General features: G+C 33.0%; 2 pseudogenes; both read left to right on the top strand.

The window, feature by feature from the left end:
* Window positions 1–3832: 3832 nt before the first annotated feature.
* On the top strand, window positions 3833–4498 carry LOC146906878 (agamous-like MADS-box protein AGL80 pseudogene; annotated as a pseudogene).
* Window positions 4499–19910: 15412 nt separating this feature from the next.
* On the top strand, window positions 19911–20426 carry LOC146906877 (agamous-like MADS-box protein AGL80 pseudogene; annotated as a pseudogene).
* The last annotated feature ends 553 nt before the right edge of the window (window positions 20427–20979 follow it).

The following is a 20979-nucleotide window of genomic DNA, read 5'->3' as shown; positions in this document are numbered from 1 at the left end:
CTCAACAAACTATATATAATACTTTCAATATTATCCATTAAATCTTCCTTTTTTCTTCTTCTTTTTTTTAGGAAAAGAAGTTTCAATTAGTTATTATATAATCTTTTAGCACCATATTATTCAATTAGTTTTTTCATTGAGGAAAAAAAGGTTTCGGTTTGTTTTTTTTAACTATAAATAAATGAGATTTTGTTAATCACCAAAATCACATATTTTGAGCAGAAATCGAAACTCAAACCTTCTTTTGATCTAAGCTTTTTTTTCTTCATGTTTGACAAACACCTATACTATCGTTTCTTCTACTTATGCTTAGATTTTTATTTTTATATATATAATATAAGATGGAACTAACATCTACGAGTGAGTTTACTGATTGTTTTTTCTTTCTTTCAGGTCCTTGAACTATTGTTTCTGGTATCCATTACAAACACCTACGAGTTTCAGGTCCTTGAACTAACACTTATACTATTGTTTCTGTTTCAGGTCCTTGAACTAACACCTATACTATTGTTTTCTTTTTCTTTTTCCGATTCAATAGTACCGCTCTTCTCTCCATTCTTATTCATAATTCATAATTGAGTTTGTGGCATCCATTCCTATTTTGTATTATTATTATTATTATTATTTTTTTGAAGACATATTATTATTATTATTATTATTATTATTATTATTATTATTATTATTATTATTATTATTTTATTATTATTATTATTTCACCAGTTCCGTAGTTTAGCAATAGGTATTTTTGCTTATGTTCATCTTTTATGTTGTTTTGTGCGTGAACCTAATATAGCGGATATTTATAATTGGTGTGTGCCGTTATAGCAATATGTATTGGCATCCATTCAAAATTGGTGCATGCCAATATAACGGACACCGTGAACCCAATAGTGTTTAGGAACACACAGTCGTTTCTAAATAACAAACCAATCACAGTCGTTTGTATTTCTAAATCTTGGTGCATGCCAATATAACGGACACCGTGAACCCAATAGTGTATAGGAACACACAGTCGCTTCTAAATAACAAACCAATCACAGTCGTTTGAATTTCTAAATCAATAGTATATATATATATATATATATATATAAAGTAAGGTTTTTTATGCCACATGTCACTTCCACATTCATTCTCAATATTTTTATATTTTTTTCTATTTTTAAAAACCAATATTTTATTTAACATAAATATCTCAACAACATTTTGATCTTATCCACTCAATATTTTCTTTAAATTTTTATTGAATTTCTAATATTTTAATATCTCAACAACATTTTGATCTTATCCACTCAATATTTTCTTTAAATTTTTATTGAATTTCTAATATTTTATGTAGCAGAAATATCTCAACAAACTACTCATAATTCTTTCAACAAAGTTTACATATACGATCTTATTTTATGATTAAAAGACTCAAATTTGTTTATTTGTTTTTAGGAAAAGAAGCTTCAATTAGTTATTACTAATCTTTTAGCACTATATCATTCAATTAGTTTTTATGTTTGAGGGAAAAAAAAGGTTCGATTAGTTTTTTTTTGATAAAAAAAAGATTCGATTAGTTTTTTTTTTTTGATAAAAAAAGGTTCGATTAGTTATTATGTTATCTTTTAGCAGCATATTCTAATGCAAATGTTAACTATAAATAAATAAATTTTCGTTAATTACATATTTACATATTTTGAGTACAAGCAGAAACTCCAAACCTTCTTTTCATCTAACATTTTTCCTTCTTCAGGTTTTCCAAACACCAATTTTATTATTACTCATACATATATTTTGATATATATATATATATATATATATATATATATATATGTATATGTATATATATATTTCAACCACTTTCTTCCCTTTCAGTCGATTTTTCTCTCTCATACGCATGGGCCACGAAACAAACCCATGACCACATGTTTAAAGGGACCCAAAACTATTACCACTTGGACTAATTCATTATTGATTTTGTTACACTTTTTATTCTTGCATTGGACATTCATCTCATCATTTATATTCATTTTTATGATATTATTATAATTGTAAATTTAAATAAATTCAATCTAATATACTGACACGTCTATTCGTGCGCACAAACTTATAAAACTTATTTAATATCTAACCCGGGCAACGCCGGGTCTCTAAACTAGTAAGGATAATAAAGAAACGAAACAATAACGATGTAATCGATAACAACATGATGTAGATGATAGAATAATGGATTAATAATAGGTTGTTACAAGGAGTAATGAAAGTTGTTACAAGGAAAAATTGTTAATAATATGGAATAAAAGTTGTTACAAGAAAAAATTGTTAATAATATGGAATAAAAGTTGTTACAAGATAATATAACCTAATAATAGTAAAAGTTGTTTCAAGGATAATATAACATAATAACAATAAATGTTGTTACAAGGATAATATTGAGATTTTAAATTAATATAAGGATAATTTTGACAGTGCAATAAAATTTGCTCATCTCCCCTCCCCTCCCCTTCTAAAAATTGAACCAAACACGTCAAATTAAAAATCTCCCCTCCCCTCCCCTCCAAAACTCTCGAACCAAACAGACCCTAAGGGGCCAAAATCGCAACGATTTGAAACATAAGGGAGGAAAACCACATTTAAGCCAAAGTAAAATTGTGATTTATTTACCTTAAAATTGTATATTTCCATATTTAACAATAAGATTACATATAACCGAATATTAAATAAAACTCTCCCCAATCTCAATTATAAGCAACATTTCACTTTTTAGATTCATTGTATAAATAATGCATATGGTCTACAATTGAGACTACATACATCATTTATTCAATGGATATAAAAGGTGAAAATTGTTTATAATTGAGACCAAAAAGAGTATATAATTTGGAGTGGGTAGACTATCGTCTACAACATGAGATATTAAGATTTAAGTCCTTTGCAGTGAGGTGCCTAAAATTATTGATCGACTGTACCGTGAATAATATTGCCACTAATGGAACCGTAGAGAGTCCATCAACAATGAAATAAATTATAATTTAAATTATAATGTATATTGTAAAAAACATTATTTTATTGAATTTATATTTTAAATTTAAAAATTTTTGACTAAGATTTTTTATTTTTTTGGCAATTTTCTAATTGTGAAAAGATTTTATTTTCAATATAAAAACTAAATTATTAAAATATAATTAAGATTGAATTCAATTTATTGGGTACTTTACAAATAAATAGTAATGATAAAACTTTCAAAAAAATTGACCAAAAAAAAAACTTTTAAAGAAAAACATTAATGATAAAAGAATATAATTTGACTGATATAAAATTAAAAATTAAAAATATTGACCATAATAATCAATATTGACCTTAATTTTTTTTGAAGAATCTAAACTATCACACTCAAATTGACATCACGGAGTATTGAAGATGAGCAAACTCCAAAGTCCCTGATTAACCCCATTAGGTCAACCCAAGTAGGTTAATATTGACCGTAATTAACCATAATTTTTTTCAATCTTATAGTATTTAGTAAAAAATTTGACCATTATTTCAAAAAAAAAAAGTAATAAATTTGACCATATTATACCTTGTATTTTTTTTTTGAAGGAACCTTCTATTATTTTTTATTTTTCAAAATTAACCTCCTATTTTTTATTTTATTTTATAACTATCATTAAATATCGTTGAATATTTTTTTTTAATATGTGGACCATGTAATATTATTATTTTAAAATATAGTATTTACTAAAATTCATTAATAGGATTATCTTTAGTTTTTTTATTAAATACTACAATTAATAAAATAATATATGTATTGCTTTTTTTTTTTCAAGAGACTAGCGGTGAAAACAAATATTGCTCTCTATAAAAGATGGAATGCATTTTCAAACACAAAGCAAATAAAAAACAGTTGATTCCTTGTCTTTTTCCTTGCAATTACATTGCGAAGCCATGACTAGGAAGAAGGTGAAACTCGCCTTTATCTCCAATGATTCAACAAGAAAGGCTTCCTACAAGAAGAGGAAGAAAAGTATCATCGAGAAGGTGAGAGAACTCACTATTCTTTGTGGTATTCCAGCCTGTGCTATAATTTCCGATCCTTTTGATTCTAAAACAGAGGTGTGGCCAAATCTGGAGGAAGCAAAACAGGTGATTGAGAGGTATCAGAACTCATATATGAAAGATGGGAGAAAAAATGTGAACCAGGAAAGTTTCCTTTTGCAACAGATTACTAAAGCTAGGGACCAACTGAGAAAGCAAAGACAAGACAATCATGAAAATGAGCTGAACATTCGTATGAGCTGGTACCTGCAAAACAACACGGTGCCAGATGATATCACTCTTTCTGATTTGAAAGACTTGGATAAGTTAATTGCAAAAAGTATGAGGGAAATTGATGACAAGATGGCTTCACTTAGTTTATCAAACTGATGTTTTCTATAACTTTATGTTGTGATTTTTGTTGATGTTATTTCAATTGGAAAATTCTAATAAAAAGTAAACTTGTCAAAATAAAAGTTATTATATATCACCAGTTTTTCGCTTGTTCTATTTTGTGTGCTTCAATGATTGATCTAACATCATCAATTTTTCTTGTTGATAAATTAAAGAACTGATCTTGAATCTGATCTAGAATTAGGTAGGAAATTGATCTTCTATTTCATTTAAGGTTATCACTTTCATTTCAAACAAACTGAAAATCTTAGAAGATTTTGGTTGACTTGTAAGGTGAGGGCGCAATCAAGTTACTCACCGGTGTATTTTTAATAATATATCATAAGATCTATTAAAGGGTCTAGGTTTGTTGAACAAAAAAAGAGAGCAAAACATACGCCTTGACCCACCCACCCCATTTTTTCCTTCAACAAAACCTTCCATGTTCGATAGTGCGGTTCATCGATGATTCCGCTGAGAGAGAATATAAACCCATCAAGAGGGGGGATATTAAGAATGTTGGATATAGATTGATGCAAAGACCATTATTTAGGATACAAAATGATGGTTTAGGTGTATGAATTCTTATCATATTTCTCTCCAATGTATAAAAATCGATTTTACTGTACTTAACTTTTGCCTTCAAATTTTCCTATTACATGAAATTCTTAGATTTTGGGGATTTGGATCGGTTTCTTGAATATAATTTACGATGATTGTTGATTCAAGATGGTTTTTAGAACAATATCTCTAAAGTTTTGATGATAACAGTGTCTAGAAGAATAATTGGGTACTCTAAAGTAAATTCAAGTGAGCAGGACCATATAATTAAATTATGACTTTGAAGTCAACATTTTGACCCTAAAACACAATGCTCTGAACAAAGAAGAACAACTTTCATGCTCAAGAGAATCTCTTATGACAAAGCTCTGATATGAAGAGGGTCAATGAAAATTAATGCTCTCATCAAGTATTCATAAAGTTGTGAAGACGAAAGCTCTGATCTAAAGTCAATGTTCAACACTCTAATGAACATATGACCAACTTTTGTCTTCTTTTAAAGAAATGTCTCTGTCTGTAGGATAATAGTACTTTTTGTCCAAAATGAATTAAAAAAAGATAAGTTGCAATAACGTACAAATCTCTGTAAGAGAAACGAAATTATGAAGTACTATTCAACATAGTTATCCTTAAGAGAGAATTATTTGAAATCTTAAGGAAACTTCTCAAGGAAGCTTGATGTGCTCACTCTCTTCAAGAAACGACTCTATAAAAGTTTCCTATAAAATGACCTTGGGTGTTCGAAGAAGGATAAACACCTACATGCTTTCAATTGTCCCAAAAATATGACCAATTTAATTTGTAGAGCAATAACACAGAAAAATTTCTTGCAAAGTCTCGTCGTAGAATTTCTTAAGTGTTTAGAAAACTCTTTAGATACAAAATCATTTGTACTGTGCTAAATTTAGTTTACCAATCTTTGAGTCTGAAGTATGAACAAACAACAAATTTTGTAAACTCTTAATCATGTTGGATTAAAGAAAGTTATCAAAAAGAGGTAGGAAATCTTAGACATGGTGTCTAAAGTGTTAAGGTATGGACGTAATCCTTGATTGTGAGGTGAACCACGATAAATATATGTGTTGATTCTTCTCTCTCTTCTGCTTTCTTTTCTTATCTTGTGATATGTTTTAACTTAGAAAATATTTTCAGAAAACAAAAATACAATTCAATTCCCCCATTTCATGTGTTTTTATCAACTTCAATGGCCATAAGAATCGTCTGGATAATTCTTTTATGAATCCTTAACAAAATCAGATTGAAACTGAATAATATGTGTTGCTATTTTTTGTTTAGACAAATCTAGATCCTCAAATAGATCTTAGAATATATTATTAATATTTTACATCAGTGAGGGGGATGATTGCTCCCTTACCTTAGAAGCCACCGAAATTTTGTTTCATTGTATTGTTAAACGTCTCACAAGATATTTTCCTTGTTTCTCTATACACTTGTCGAATAATAATTGTTCTTTGTTAGTTTAGTTGTTATATGTCTTCTAGTTTATGAACTAACCATGTGCAGTTCAACTAATTTTTAGTTTTTCACCCAAATGAGAAACTCATTCAAAAATAAAGTTGAAATTGCATGAAAAATGAGATGGAATTTCTTTAAAAAGCAAAATATGTTAGTTTGTGTTTTTTGGCAAGAGAGATTTATTTATATTATTATTAATAAATAAAAAAATACCAATGAAAAGTCAAGTACATGTAAGATCCATGTAGACATGGCAACACAACCCTCACTCGCCGGGTCCCACCCGCTCCGCCCCGATTTCAACGGGGAAAAGCCGAATTAACTGGGTTCGGGTCCGGTGCGGGGAAAACCCGGAGTTTTAATGCAGAGCCGGGGTCGGGGGATACTCACCCCCGCCCCGCACCCGTATTGTTTTTCTCCAAAAAAATTGGATTTATTTTCATTAATTTTGATTTCAACCCATATTGTTTGTAACAATTCAAAATTTCAAATTTTGAAAGTCAAATAGTGGACCAAAATCAACATTTATTTTAAGATTTCTTAACATATGTGGTCTTTCCGACACTTTTCAATAAGAATATGGTTTAAATCAACAACAATAAATAACAAAAAACACCATGGTAATACTAGGTGTATATAATTGATTTTGTTAAACCGTTTTTTCAAACTTATCCAATGTTGTAGACTTTTTAAGGTGCAATTAATGCACCATTTTATTCAACATAAACTGTGAATTTTAACAGGCTTACTATCAAATTTTTTTTTATTACTACACTTTTCGCGGGTGGGGGCGGGGCCGGGAAACCCGTCCCCGTTGGAGGCGGGTCTGGGGCTGAAGTTTCTTTCCCCGCCGGGTTTGGGGGCGGGGGCAGGGCTGGATACCGTGAAACAGGGGCGGGGCCGGGTATGTTAAAACCCGCCCCCGCCCCGCCCCGTTGCCATGTCTAGATCCATGAGAAGGCGTATGGACATAGTGAATAAATAAAAGTAACAAACCATACATAAGAAACAACTTCTCAACAACATAGCTTTCATAAATTAAAACACTTGTGTCTCAAATGAAGCCAACCTTACATAGAGAAGTTTCTAAAAGAGTTATTATACAAGGACACACGCGAACACGCATGTCAATGACAATCATCTAGTTTTGTGTAAAAACAGGGGTCAATAGCACTGTAATGAGGGTTACTTAATGCCTTTCATAACTCACATCTAAAACATAAAATATTTGTCAATTATTTGCATTTGATTAATTATGTCATTTATGATGATAAAAGACGTGGTTAAGACTAGCATCTTATCAAAACGGTGGGAGAATCTTTGGAAACACCTCCCTGATCTTAAACTAATTTCATTTGAAATCAACAATCTAATGTTTTTTGTTGCATTTGTATCTGGGATTGTGTCATCTTATAGTAAGGGAAAATATCTCTTACATACTCTTGACTTTGATCATCTTTGTTTCTTTCAACAACATAAGATATTCACTGATCTCATAACACATTATTTTTCAAGGTTTATATTTTCATTATCCCAGCTCTCTAACTTTTAAGGTGGAAGGAATCCTTCTTATAACCAACACTACACTCACAAATTTAACCATCGTGGATATAATTTCTTACCCAACTTATAGATATAATTATGTGATATCCACACCAAAATTAATTCCTTACTTCATGTACCATGAATGATAATATCTTAATTTCGAGAGTAGCTAGGAAGTATATCAACTCATTTTAGTACTGTTGTCTTTTATTGAATAATGGACTTAATTTTTTCCCCTTTATATACATGCAATTAAGTAGCTCACAATCTTGATGAATATTGTATTTGGTCTTTTTCACTTTCAATCTTTGTATCATTATTTCTTATAGATATTTTTTTTTATTTTTTTTCTTCGGGGGAGTTGTGAATCTATGACTTGTGATTTAAATTGGCATACTATAGCATTATTTAATGAACCATCAAACTATATAGTTGTGGTATAGTTGATTGTATGAATGTGTTCAATTTGCTAATTTGAAAATATTTTCCAAATTGAAGTTACATTCAAAGTAGGCTATATACCATGCATTGTTGTTGATGAAATTATACCTTATTATTCATATATTTGTTGTCTGGAGTTTTGCAGGTGATGGAAGAATGAGTTTATTTTAACGAAGAGAAGTCTAAAAGTTTTGTCAAGTCTAGTATGTATTTCTATTCATGTTCAAAAAGTGTTATTACAAAGGAACAGTATTTTAAGGAGTTCTTGTGAAAATAATAATGGTCTAAAGGAGAACGATTAGTTTTTCTTCAAATATATTAAGTCTCTAACCAAAATGCGCACAAGGGCATCAAATATAAACAAGCAATACGATACAAAATGGGTTTAATATAAATCAAGCATAAAGTAAAACCATCAATTTATTTCTATCCTGCCGATTCTACTTTCCCTCCTCATTTAGCTTTGATGGAGAATCTTGATTATTCGTCATTGGTGTGGGAGAGCTACTCACCATCAAAAGTGATAGTTTTCTCTTGATAATTGCTTCAAAAAGCTACCAACTAGGAAGAATATGTCTAACAATTTGTCAAAGTAATGGTGTCTAATGAATGGTTGCGGGTAGAGTGGATTCAAGGTGTGTTTAGAGTGCGAAGAAGTAAATGAGTCGAAATCACGTCTTTTTATAACATATGACCTTGCAAGTGCAATTTGGTATGAGTGTTCAACTGGATAGCTGTGATGGTGGTGTTTCTAGATAATCCTAAAACATTGCTTCAATTTTTTGCGGGTTAGGGAAGAAAAGGGAAAGGGTTAAAAGGTTTTCTGTTGATATGGCACACAATTGTGTGACAGATTTGGAAGGTAAGAAATTATTGAATCTTCAACTTAAAATTGACTTTGGAGGGAGAGGCCCCTGATGCAATTAATACCATATATTCTTCTTCTCCTTCTTCCCCTTCTCCTTCCCCTTCTCATTCTCATCCTCCTTTGTAACACCCACACTAGACGTATCTAGAAAGTCTAGCATGTGCATTAGTTTAGTACTGGATACATTAAAAATTTACAAAAATAACTACTTCGAATGAATATATTATACAACCAATGCGTTCGTACATAACAATACAACTCAGCTTTTCTAAAGTATAATAGATGCATCCTTGAATATCCACCTCATCCTGCAGCAGTACGAACGAACGCTTGTCGCAACATCCATTCGCCTACTAGCTTGCTAATCCTTCCTGATATCTGAAACAAATAAGGATTGGGATGAGACATAATGTCTTAGTGATTTCCACCTAATCCTAGGCTATAGGTAACCTCGGGGAAAACCTACGGTCACCACGTGTCTACAATACAACCTGCCAGTTGATTTTACGTGTGTGGGGACTTGTTTCCTTCGACGGTCGTGCATACTAGGGCCGTCATAGCCTCATCTTAACTTATTATAAGCTTCACTTCTATACGTGTCATGGCGGTCAAGGGGAATCTAAAACCGCAATGCCAAGATACTCTCTACGTATCGAGGCATACACATAACATAATCATGACACGACTCTAAACCGGACGATTAGGGGAAACCTAAGATCGTCACCGGCATAACTTTCTCTACTTGCTTCTACTTACTTGAATACGTTGTATCTAACAACATGTCATATCTTATCACAAAGGTGATTCTTGCTATCTTACTAGTTCTTGACGATCTACGTCAAGGCTCCATGAAATAACACACACATGCGCAATAAATATGCATAGATAAATTCATTGATTATGTTAGCGTTTAACAAACAAACATTATCTGAGTTCATTTTACGGATTAGTCCCGGGTGGAGTAACCCCAGAAGTTAATCCCTTACTACCGGTGAAATGCCTAGCTATGGCGTATCGGACTCCCTCAGTGGCGTGCGGGTCCCTTACGGCTTGCCCGTTCCCCTCAGAGAACCCCTTGAATCCATCCTAGGAAGGATTACAAGAGACACGACACCTACTCTTACTTAATGGTCTTGACCATATATGATTCTTGTCTTAAGACTTGCTTAAACTTTCTTGTGAATATGATATTAATCGCATCACATCTTTAACAAAATCTTGGTCTTATGCATGAATGAAGGTTAAACCTAATCAAACTATCTCTTTTACCTCGGATCCTTAAACGATCCCACTAGAGGTAACTATATGCTTACTTAACTTACTTAACTTACTTTGTGAATAGATATCTAATCGATTCACGTCTTGCCATACTCGTATGACACTTAGCTCCTATACGAAGATAATACTCTAATCACTTTGCATCTTGTCAAGCATATCACTAATGTATAACATTCTATTTCTTGACAAACTATGTCAAGGCTCTACTTTCATTCCCTTGCTTAATGATTAATTTGCTACCCGATACTTGTCGTACTATTCTCTCATTTGCCATGCTATATTAACTTGTCAAATACTTGCTTCTTTCTCAAGAAAACTTTGCTAAATATTATCAAATAGGACCTTGGTTTGAGGGGTTTACTTCTATTAAAAGATTGCTCAAAGAAAACCGTTCGTAAAGATGCCAAAGCTGCCGGAAGCGAGCGAACCGTGTGTGACCACACAGTCTGTTTGCTATGGCGAGCAACTTTACTGGGGAGGCGAGTACTTACTCGCCATGGCGAGTAGGAGGCGAGCAGATCATGTGTTCTGTTGCTTCTGCTCGCTGTGGCGAGTAATAGCTCGCCGTATTACTCGCCACGGCGAGTTATGACAGTCCAGAACACCTAAAAATGATGTTTTTGACCCCAAAACCTCAAAACCAAGTGTCTCTATGCATTTTATGACTCTAGTGGTCATAGAAAACCTATAAAACATCTTTATAGCCAGTATTCACATGGTTATCAAGCATGGCATGAAAAAGGGTAACTAAACTCTTATGTAAAAACCCTAGAAATCATAGTTATCTCACACAAGTAAAACACATAATCCCAAGGGTGGGGAACTAACTAAGGAACTCACCTAATCATGATGTGAACTTGATTCCCAAGCTTCCAAGCCCAAGCAAACAAAACCCTAGCTTAATCCACTTGCATCCTTAGCTCAAACCATTCAATCTTGTTGTTCTTACTTGCAAACCAAGCTCCATGATTCTTGCTAGCTCTTCTCCATTCCAACTCAAAGCTTCCTTCACTAAAACCCTAACTCTTGGTTCTTTCGTTGTGATGATAGAGTTGAAGAACAAGCTAATATGAAGCTTCTACTTGTTCCTTGATCTTAAAAGTACCATAACATAAGCTTAATCTTTGAGAGGAATAAGTTTTGGAAGATTGATGAAGAGGAGATGAGAGATGGAGGCGTGGGAGTAGAGAGAGAAGGGGGAGAAGTTCCCAACTTCAACCCTAGAGAGATTAAGTGAAAAGATTATGAAGATATTTTGGTACCAACATCTATAAATATCTCTTATTCATGCAATTACCAAAATACCCTTGCCTTAAGCGTGTTAAATCTGAAATTGATACTTAATCCGTAATAAACTGACATTACGTAATAAATATTCTCCATACTTACTTTCCTTGAATTTTATCCTTTGGCACGATCGACTGGTAATATTCCGATACCGACTGGCGAGATATTACATTTTACTCCCTTAAAGAAATTTTGTCCTCGAAATTTAGAAATCAACTACCAATCATCGCAACTAAAATCTATTTCCTTTGGTTTCAGTTAAATAAAGTCTGAGCATACTCACTCCAAAGAGTTCGAAGCATACTTCCCTCATCAAACCTGTAACTCATTCTTCTTTCTTAATCCACATAAAAACTAATATGGTCTCTTAAATCTTAATATCTTACTCAAAATCACAGAATTGTCTTAGAACATCCTGATTGAAACTTACCTTTGTTACCTGTGGATTGATCGTCTCAGATCCCTTCCTTCTATGCTTAGCAAAAACCATTCATATAAGTAACCTTTCATTAACTAAAACACTCAGGATTTGCCTTTAAATTGGGGTCCTAATGGAATCCAGGTTTGCCCTGCAGTGCTTACTCGTATCTATAACATCTTATCATGCATACATTATCTTTCTTACCGTACTTTGCGACTTATTCTTATTACTTATGTTACTCATCTTGATGGTTCCACACATCTCTTATCTCTTTCAAACTCTTAAGAAACCTTTCTACTAAGCTCATTTGCACTTGTATTGAACACTCTTAGCACCAATCTGTGCATCCCGTATGCTACTGACATCACACGGACATTGTCGCTTCTACATAAACCTTATTTTCCATAGTTTTTGCATACTTTCTAGCACCGTTTCTTGTTAGTTAATAACGATACTTATTCTAACATTTGCTTCTAGAAATCTCTAAACATTGGTACATAGGTTCTTGGAACGAATAGATACGTGACTAGAAAAATATCATTTTAAAACTAAATCTGTAATGGTACTGCAGAACCACTGAATGAGTCTCTATATTTTGATAAAGGTTTTACAACTCGCCCAAACTTGACTAAAACAAGTTGGCCCTGAAGCATGTACGTCTTAAGTGAGCTTGCTTACTTACGACGCACTCCTTTGTTTCAACCATGTGAAATTTCATGTTTTTAAACAACTTCGTTCTCAAGTTCCTTAATACCAATCTTAACTTTAAAAGTTATAAAATCTTGGCTTGACACTATTCTAGCCAGTACCGTTATCACCTAACAAGTTTGGTATAAGAGGGTATGTACTTCGTGCATATCTCATGAATCGTATTCCTTTATCACAGCACATACTCTTCCTGACTAACCAACGCATTCGACATCACCAACTAGGCAACCCGATTACTTCATTTGTGATAACTCTAGTCTTTCTCGTCTTACTTAAGTAAAGATACATTCTTCATACTTTCACCTTATACATTTCTGACTATATAAGAATCAATACTTACTTATCCTGAACATTCTTCACGAAGATTCTTACCACCCAATGCCCTGTTCCATGGTTACTATTAAGAACTTTACTGATTAACTTCCGTTGCGCTACTCTGATTCCCACCGGCTGACTTTAACCAATACCCTAATCTGTTGTGACGAGTGAAACTTCACACCTTTTCTATCATTACATTAATATCTTCTTGAACTCTTCTCAAGACTTTTTATGTTGCAATCAAATCCGCAACCTTGATCTACCCTTCGCTTGTAAGATTAAAACTTACGGTAAACTTATCGTATACTTATAATACTTTACTTGGGGGTAGACCTTACGTTCTTACTGGTCGGGTTTACCTTCTGAAATATATATATATCACACTTAAACTTGTTTCCGAGCAATCTCGACTCATAGTATACACCTTTGTTACTACATACTCTTTATTTCCATGGTAGACTCATCTAACCTTGTATCTTCGCACTCTCTCTTACTATGTTTTGCTCAATCATGCCAATACTCGCTCGTCGGTTTTTCTTTTAAAAAGGAAACTTCATAATTTAGCACACGGGTCATTGACGTTGATGATTTTCCACTATATAAATTTATAAAAAAAATACTAAATCTAGGCCTCAGTCGTTACTCTAGAATCACAGAACCAGTCGATAACACAACCGTGCTATTAAATCTTGGTTCTAGTGAGTTTAGCCCACTCTACGTGAGTCGTAACAGACCAGTACCTACAAAATTTTCGTTTTAATTTCAAAAATATCAACTTCAATCACCCATTTGCGTATATCTTTCTAAAATCTTGTAAACTTTATAATTCAACATCATAACGAGCCTTAGCAAATCACTCAAGCAAAACATAGGTTTGAGGGGTACTCATAACTCCGCAAAATCCAAGAACCTTGTGATTTCATAAAACTCTTCATCACTTTATCTTCTTACTTCATGTCTTCACATCCACGACGTCCATTCCAATTACAGGAACCTCTAAACTCTTGATCTAAGCTCCTCATGACTCTTGACACATTAACTTCCAAGGTTACCTTAAACTGAATCGATTTCGTTAGTGGTTGTCCATACCTTTTCCTTTGGTAACCTTGGGATGTGATATGCATTCGTTACTTGAGGTCATAAAGGTTTTCATCGCGTAAAGATTGTGAAGACAACCCCCCAATAGACACTGTAGACCTCAGAGACGAACTGACAGTTTTCGGAAAAACTGAAAATTTTCTCCTCAGGTTCGCTATTGGCAAGTTTCTTCAGCTCAATTTTCCGAAAAACATTCTTTGCATAAAAATTCTTATTTCTCAAGCAATCCAATGCACATCAGTCATTGCTAACCTCTTAAAATTTTCTATAATATATACTTGGCAACATCAGCTTAATTCGATACAATTCTCGGTACGTCGGAAATTAATGCCTTAGTCCTGATAACATAAAACTTTCACTTAACTCCTTAACTTCTTCAACTACGAGTAACTTACCTCATTACATTGCCGCGTAATGCAACTTCCCGAACACTAGAATCTTGTCCACTTTGAATATACATGATCATAACTTCAATCACATAACGCTATTTCTGAGAGTCTACTAACTCCATCAACATATGTCGACTTCTCCCTATCTTGTAGCCTTGCACTTACGTTCCATAATATAATTCCTTTCTATACCATAAACCCGTTCCAACAACGACTCTTACTGAAGCTTCAGGTACTACTAAGATACTTCATATTCTTCACTTACGGGTATACGAAGTATTACTAACATCTTACCCAACGCTGTCGGAATGTCCCTTCTTAACATTGCCTTACATTCCCGGAGGATTCATACTTCTACTTGCTTAGTTCACCGGCCACCTACTGGCACGATCAACTTCTTACTAATACTCATTCCGAGTTCTTTCTTCTGAGTTCACACTTTCCAGGGCATCTTCATCCCATACTTCGTTCCTCCAGGGTCCTATTCAGCTCTCAGGCATCCGTTCTAATCGTCGAATGCTAAATTGAGTTGATCAAGCTCAACTAAAAACAAAAACTAAAACATTTACCCGAAACCCAATGGTCCCACTACTTTTGTTGTAACTTAATGACCCAAGGCACGGTCTGAATCGACCTGCTCTGATACCAAATGTAACACCCACACTAGACGTATCTAGAAAGTCTAGCATGTGCATTAGTTTAGTACTGAATACATTAAAAATTTACAACAATAACTACTTCGAATGAATATATTATACAACCAATGCGTTCGTACATAACAATACAACTCAACTTTTCTAAAGTTTAATAGATGCATCCTTGAATATCCACCTCATCCTGCAGTGGTACGAACGAACGCTTGTCGCAACATCCATTCGGCTACTAGCTTGCTAATCCTTCCTGATATCTGAAACAAATAAGGATTGGGATGAGACATAATGTCTCAGTGAGTTCCACCTAATCCTAGGCTATAGGTAACCTCGGGGAAAACCTACGGTCACCACATGTCTACAATACAACCTGCCGGTTGATTATACGTGTGTGGGGACTTTCTTCCTTAGACGGTCGTGCATACTAGGGACGTCATAGCCTCATCTTAACTTATGCATGAATGAAGGTTAAACCTAATCATACTATCTCTTTTACCTCTGATCCTTAAACGATTCCACCAGAGGTAACTATATGCTTACTTAACTTACTTAACTTACTTTGTGAATAGATATCTAATTGATTCACATCTTGCCATACTCGTATGACACTTAGCTCCTATACGAAGATAATACTCTAATCACTTTGCGTCTTGCCAAGCATATCACTAATGTATAGCATTCTATTTCTTGACAAACTATGTCAAGGCTCTACTTTCATTCCTTTGCTTAATGATTAACTTGCTACCCGATACTTGCCGTACTATTCTCTCATTTGCCATGCTATATTAACTTGTCAAATACTTGCTTCTTTCTCAAGAAAACTTTGCTAAATATTATCAAATAGGACCTTGGTTTGAGGGGTTTACTTCTATTAAAAGATTGCTCAAAGAAAACCGTTCGTAAAGATGCGAAAGCTGCCGGAAGCGAGCGAACCGTGTGTGACCACACAGTCTGCTTGCTATGGCGAGCAACTTTACTGGGGAGGCGAGTACCTACTCGCCATGGCAAGTAGGAGGCGAGCAGATCATGTGTTCTGTTGCTTCTGCTCGCTGTGGCGAGTAATAGCTCGCCACAGCGAGTTATGACAGTCCAGAACACCTAAAAATGATGTTTTTGACCCCAAAACCTCAAAACCAAGTGTCTCTATGCATTTTATGACTCTAGTGGTCATAGAAAACCTGTAAAACATCTTTATAGAAGGTATTGACATGGTTAGCAAGCATGGCATGAAAAGGGGTAACTAAACTCTTATGTAAAAACCCTAGAAATCATAGTTATCTTACACAAGTAAAACACATAATCCCAAGGGTGGGGAACTAACTAAGGAACTCACCTAATCATGATGTGAACTTGATTCCCAAGCTTCCAAGCCCAAGCAAACAAAACCCTAGCTTAATCCACTTGCATCCTTAGCTCAAACCATTCAATCTTGTTGTTCTTACTTGCAAACCAAGCTCCATGATTCTTTCTAGCTCTTCTCCATTCCAACTCAAAGCTTCCTTCACCAAAACCCTAACTCTTGGTTCTTTCCTGGTGATGATAGAGTTGAAGAACAAGCTAATATGAAGCTTCTACTTGTTCCTTGATCTTAAAAGTACCATAACATAAGCTTAATCTTTGAGAGGAATAAGTTTTGGAAGATTGATGAAGAGGAGATGAAAGATGGAGGCGTGGGAGTAGAGAGAGAAGGGGGGGAAGTTCCCAACTTCAACCCTAGAGAGAGAAAGTGAAAAGATTATGAAGATATTTTGGTACCAACATCTATAAATATCTCTTATTCGTGCAATTACCAAAATACCCTTGCCTTAAGCGTGTTAAATCTGACACTGATACTTAATCCGTAATAAACTGACATTACGTAGTAAATATTCTCCATACTTACTTTCCTTGAATTTTATCCTCTGGCACGACCGACTGGTAATATTCCGATACCGACTGGCGGGATATTACATCCTTCTTCTCCTTCCCCTTCTCCTTCGCATTCTCATCCTCCTCATTCTCCTTCTCCTTCAACTTCCTGAGCTTGGTTTTACAAAAAGAAAAATCAACTGATAAAAGAAATGTTTCACCCCATTCTAATCCTTTGTTTTTGTTATAAGCCTAGAGAAAGGACAGGCTTCAACAACTAGCTCGACATCCCAACTAGGTTGGCATCCCGATGGACCTCCATCCTATGCCGCCAAACTAAAAAAAAAATTACAAAAAAGGGAATTTGTTAAAAAAAACTCAAGACAAGAAAGGAAAAGGAAAAGAAAACCAACAGACTAAAGAAATCTGTAATAAGGCAGACTGCATCTGTCCTGAAAGAAATAAAAATTAATACTGATTTATGAGACCAAAATAATTTTTTAAAGCAACTCTTGTGTTCGAGTTACCAATACCTCTAATTTTTTTTAGTAACTCTTGTGTCCGAGTTACTAATCCTTTGTCAAAGCTCATATATATTATTAAAAGAAGGGGGTAGTGTATGGAACAACTGGAGAGAGCATCTAAATTCGCCGAGGGCGCATTGGACGTCGAATCCAACCTAGACGATTTCTTTACAGTCCCCAAACCTACATCCTTGGACACTAAAAATAAAAACCTAATTTTTTCATTATAAAAAAATATATTGTGGAAAGACAGACACATTAGTGTTCATCATTTTCTTTTTTTTTAAGAACGTTGGTGTTCGTCTTGGCTAAATATTTTTTTTAGGGGAAAGAAAAAATATATTATTAATTATAAAATAAACGACAAATATGTATATTACTCTAAAAATATTATATGGCAATAATATATTTTACAAAAACTTTCTTATAGTTTTTCTATGACTAAAAATGATTAAAAACTCATTAATAATAATTGAAAGTAAAAGGCTTAAATGCATTTTTGACCCCTTAACTTTTAAAAAGTTAAGATTTTGGCCCCCTAACAAAAAAATAACAATTTTAGCTCTTAGTTTTAGAAAACGATGCAAAGCTGCTGAGAAGACGCCACGTGTTCCAAAACAGATAGGCAAGATCTCAATTTTTTAAAAGATAAAGGGCCAAAAGAGCTTATTTTCCTAAAGATAGAGGATCAAAAGATCATATTTCACTAAAGTTGGAGGGTTAAAAGAACATATTTCCCTAAAGATAGAGGGTAAAAATTTAATTTTTTTAAAGAGCCAAAATCGCAACGTTTTGAAACATAAGGGAGGAAAACCACATTTAAGCCAAAGTAAAAATGTGATTCATTACCTTAAAATTGTATATTTCCATATTTAACAATAAGATTACATATAACCGAATATTAAATAAAACTCCCCCCAATTTCAATTATAAGCAACATTTCACTTTTTAGATTCATTGCATAAATAATGTATATGATCTATAATTGAGACTACATACATAATTTATTCAATGGATCTAAAAGGTAAATTGTTTATAATTGAGACCAAAAAGAGTATGTAATTTGGAGTGGGTAGAGTAATCTTCTATAACATGAGATATCATGATTTGAGTGCTTGTAGTGAGGTGCCCAAAATTATTGATCGACTGTACCTTGAATAATATTGCCTCTAATGGAACCGTAGAGAGTCCATCAGCAATGAATTAAATAATAAATTAAATTATAATGTATATTGAGAAAAACATTATTTTTTTGAATTTATATTTTAAATTTAAAAATTTTTGACTAAGATTTTTTATTTTTTTGGCAATTTTCTAATTGTGAAAAGATTTTATTTTCAATATAAAAACTAAATTATAAAAATATAATTAAGATTGAATTCAATTTATTGGGTACTTTACAAATAAATAGTAATGATAAAACTTTCAAAAAAATTGACCAAAAAAAAAACTTTCAAAGAAAAACATTAATGATAAAAGAATATAATTTGACTGATATAAAATTAAAAATTAAAAATATTGACCATAATAATCAATATTGACCTTAATTTTTTTTTGAAGAATCTAAACTATCACACTCAAATTGACATCACGGAGTATTGAAGATGAGCAAACTCCAAAGTCCCTGATTAACAGCATTAGGTCAACCCAAGTAGGTTAATATTGACCGTAATTAACCATAATTTTTTTCAATCTTATAGTATTTAGTAAAAAATTTGACCATTATTTCAAAAAAAAAAGTAATAAATTTGACCATATTATACCTTGTATTTTTTTTTGAAAGAACCTTCTATTATTTTTTATTTTTCAAAATTAACCTCCTATTTTTTATTTTATTTTATAACTATCATTAAATATCGTTGAATATTTTTTTTAATATGTATACCATGTAATATTATTATTTTAAAATATAGTATTTACTAAAATTCATTAATAGGATTATCTTTAGTTTTTTTATTAAATACTACCATTAATAAAATAATATATGTATTGCTCTTTTTTTCAAGAAACTAGCGGTGAAAACAAATACTGCTCTCTATAAAAGCTGGAATACATTTTCAAACACAAAGCAAATAAAAAACAGTTGATTCCTTGTCTTTTTCCTTGCAATTACATTGCGAAGCCATGACTAGGAAGAAGGTGAAACTCGCCTTTATCTCCAATGATTCAACAAGAAAGGCTTCCTACAAGAAGAGGAAGAAAAGTATCATAAAGAAGGTGAGAGAACTCACTATTCTTTGTGGTATTCCAGCCTGTGCTATAATTTCCGATCCTTTTGATTCTAAAACAGAGGTGTGGCCAAATCTGGAGGAAGCAAAACAGGTGATTGAGAGGTATCAGAACTCATATATGAAAGATGGCAGAAAAAATGTGGACCAAGAAAGTTTCCTTTTGCAACAGATAACTAAAGCTAGGGACCAACTGAGAAAGCAAAGACAAGACAATCATGAAAATGAGCTGAACATTCGTATGAGCTGGTACCTGCAAAACAACACGGTGCCAGATGATATCACTTTTTCTGATTTGAAAGACTTGGATAAGTTAATTGCAAAAAGTATGAAGGAAATTGATGACAAGATGGCTTCACTTAGTTTATCAAACTGACGTTTTCTATAACTTTATGTTGTGATTTTTGTTGATGTTATTTCAATTGGAAAATGCTAATAAAAAGTAAACTTGTCAAAATAAAAGTTATTATATATCACCAGTTTTTCGCTTGTTCTATTTTGTGTGCTTCAATGATTGATCTAACATCATCAATTTTTCTTGTTGATAAATTAAAGAACTGATCTTGAATCTGATCTAGAATTAGGTTGGAAATTGATCTTCTATTTCATTTAAGGTTATCACTTTCATTTCAAACAAACTGAAAATCTTAGAAGATTTTGGTTGGCTTGTAAGGTGAGGGAGCAATCAAGTTCCTCACTGGTGTATTTTTAATAATATATCATAAGATCTATTAAAGGGTCTAGGTTTGTTGAACGAAAAAAAAAAACGAAAACATATGCCTTGACCCACCCACCCCATTTTTTTCTTCAACAAAACCTTCCATGTTAGATAGTGAGGTTCATCGATGATTCCGCTGAGAGAGAATATAAATCCATCAAGAAGGGGGATATTAAGAATGTTGGATATAGATTGATGCAAAGAAAGCCAT

This window comes from Medicago sativa, chromosome 7 (genome assembly GCF_051527215.1).
Source record: "Medicago sativa cultivar Bolivia chromosome 7, Bolivia_mono, whole genome shotgun sequence".
NCBI lineage: Eukaryota > Viridiplantae > Streptophyta > Magnoliopsida > Fabales > Fabaceae > Medicago > Medicago sativa.
The sequence above is the reverse complement of the archived record's forward strand: the minus strand, read 5'-3'. Positions and strand labels throughout refer to the sequence as shown.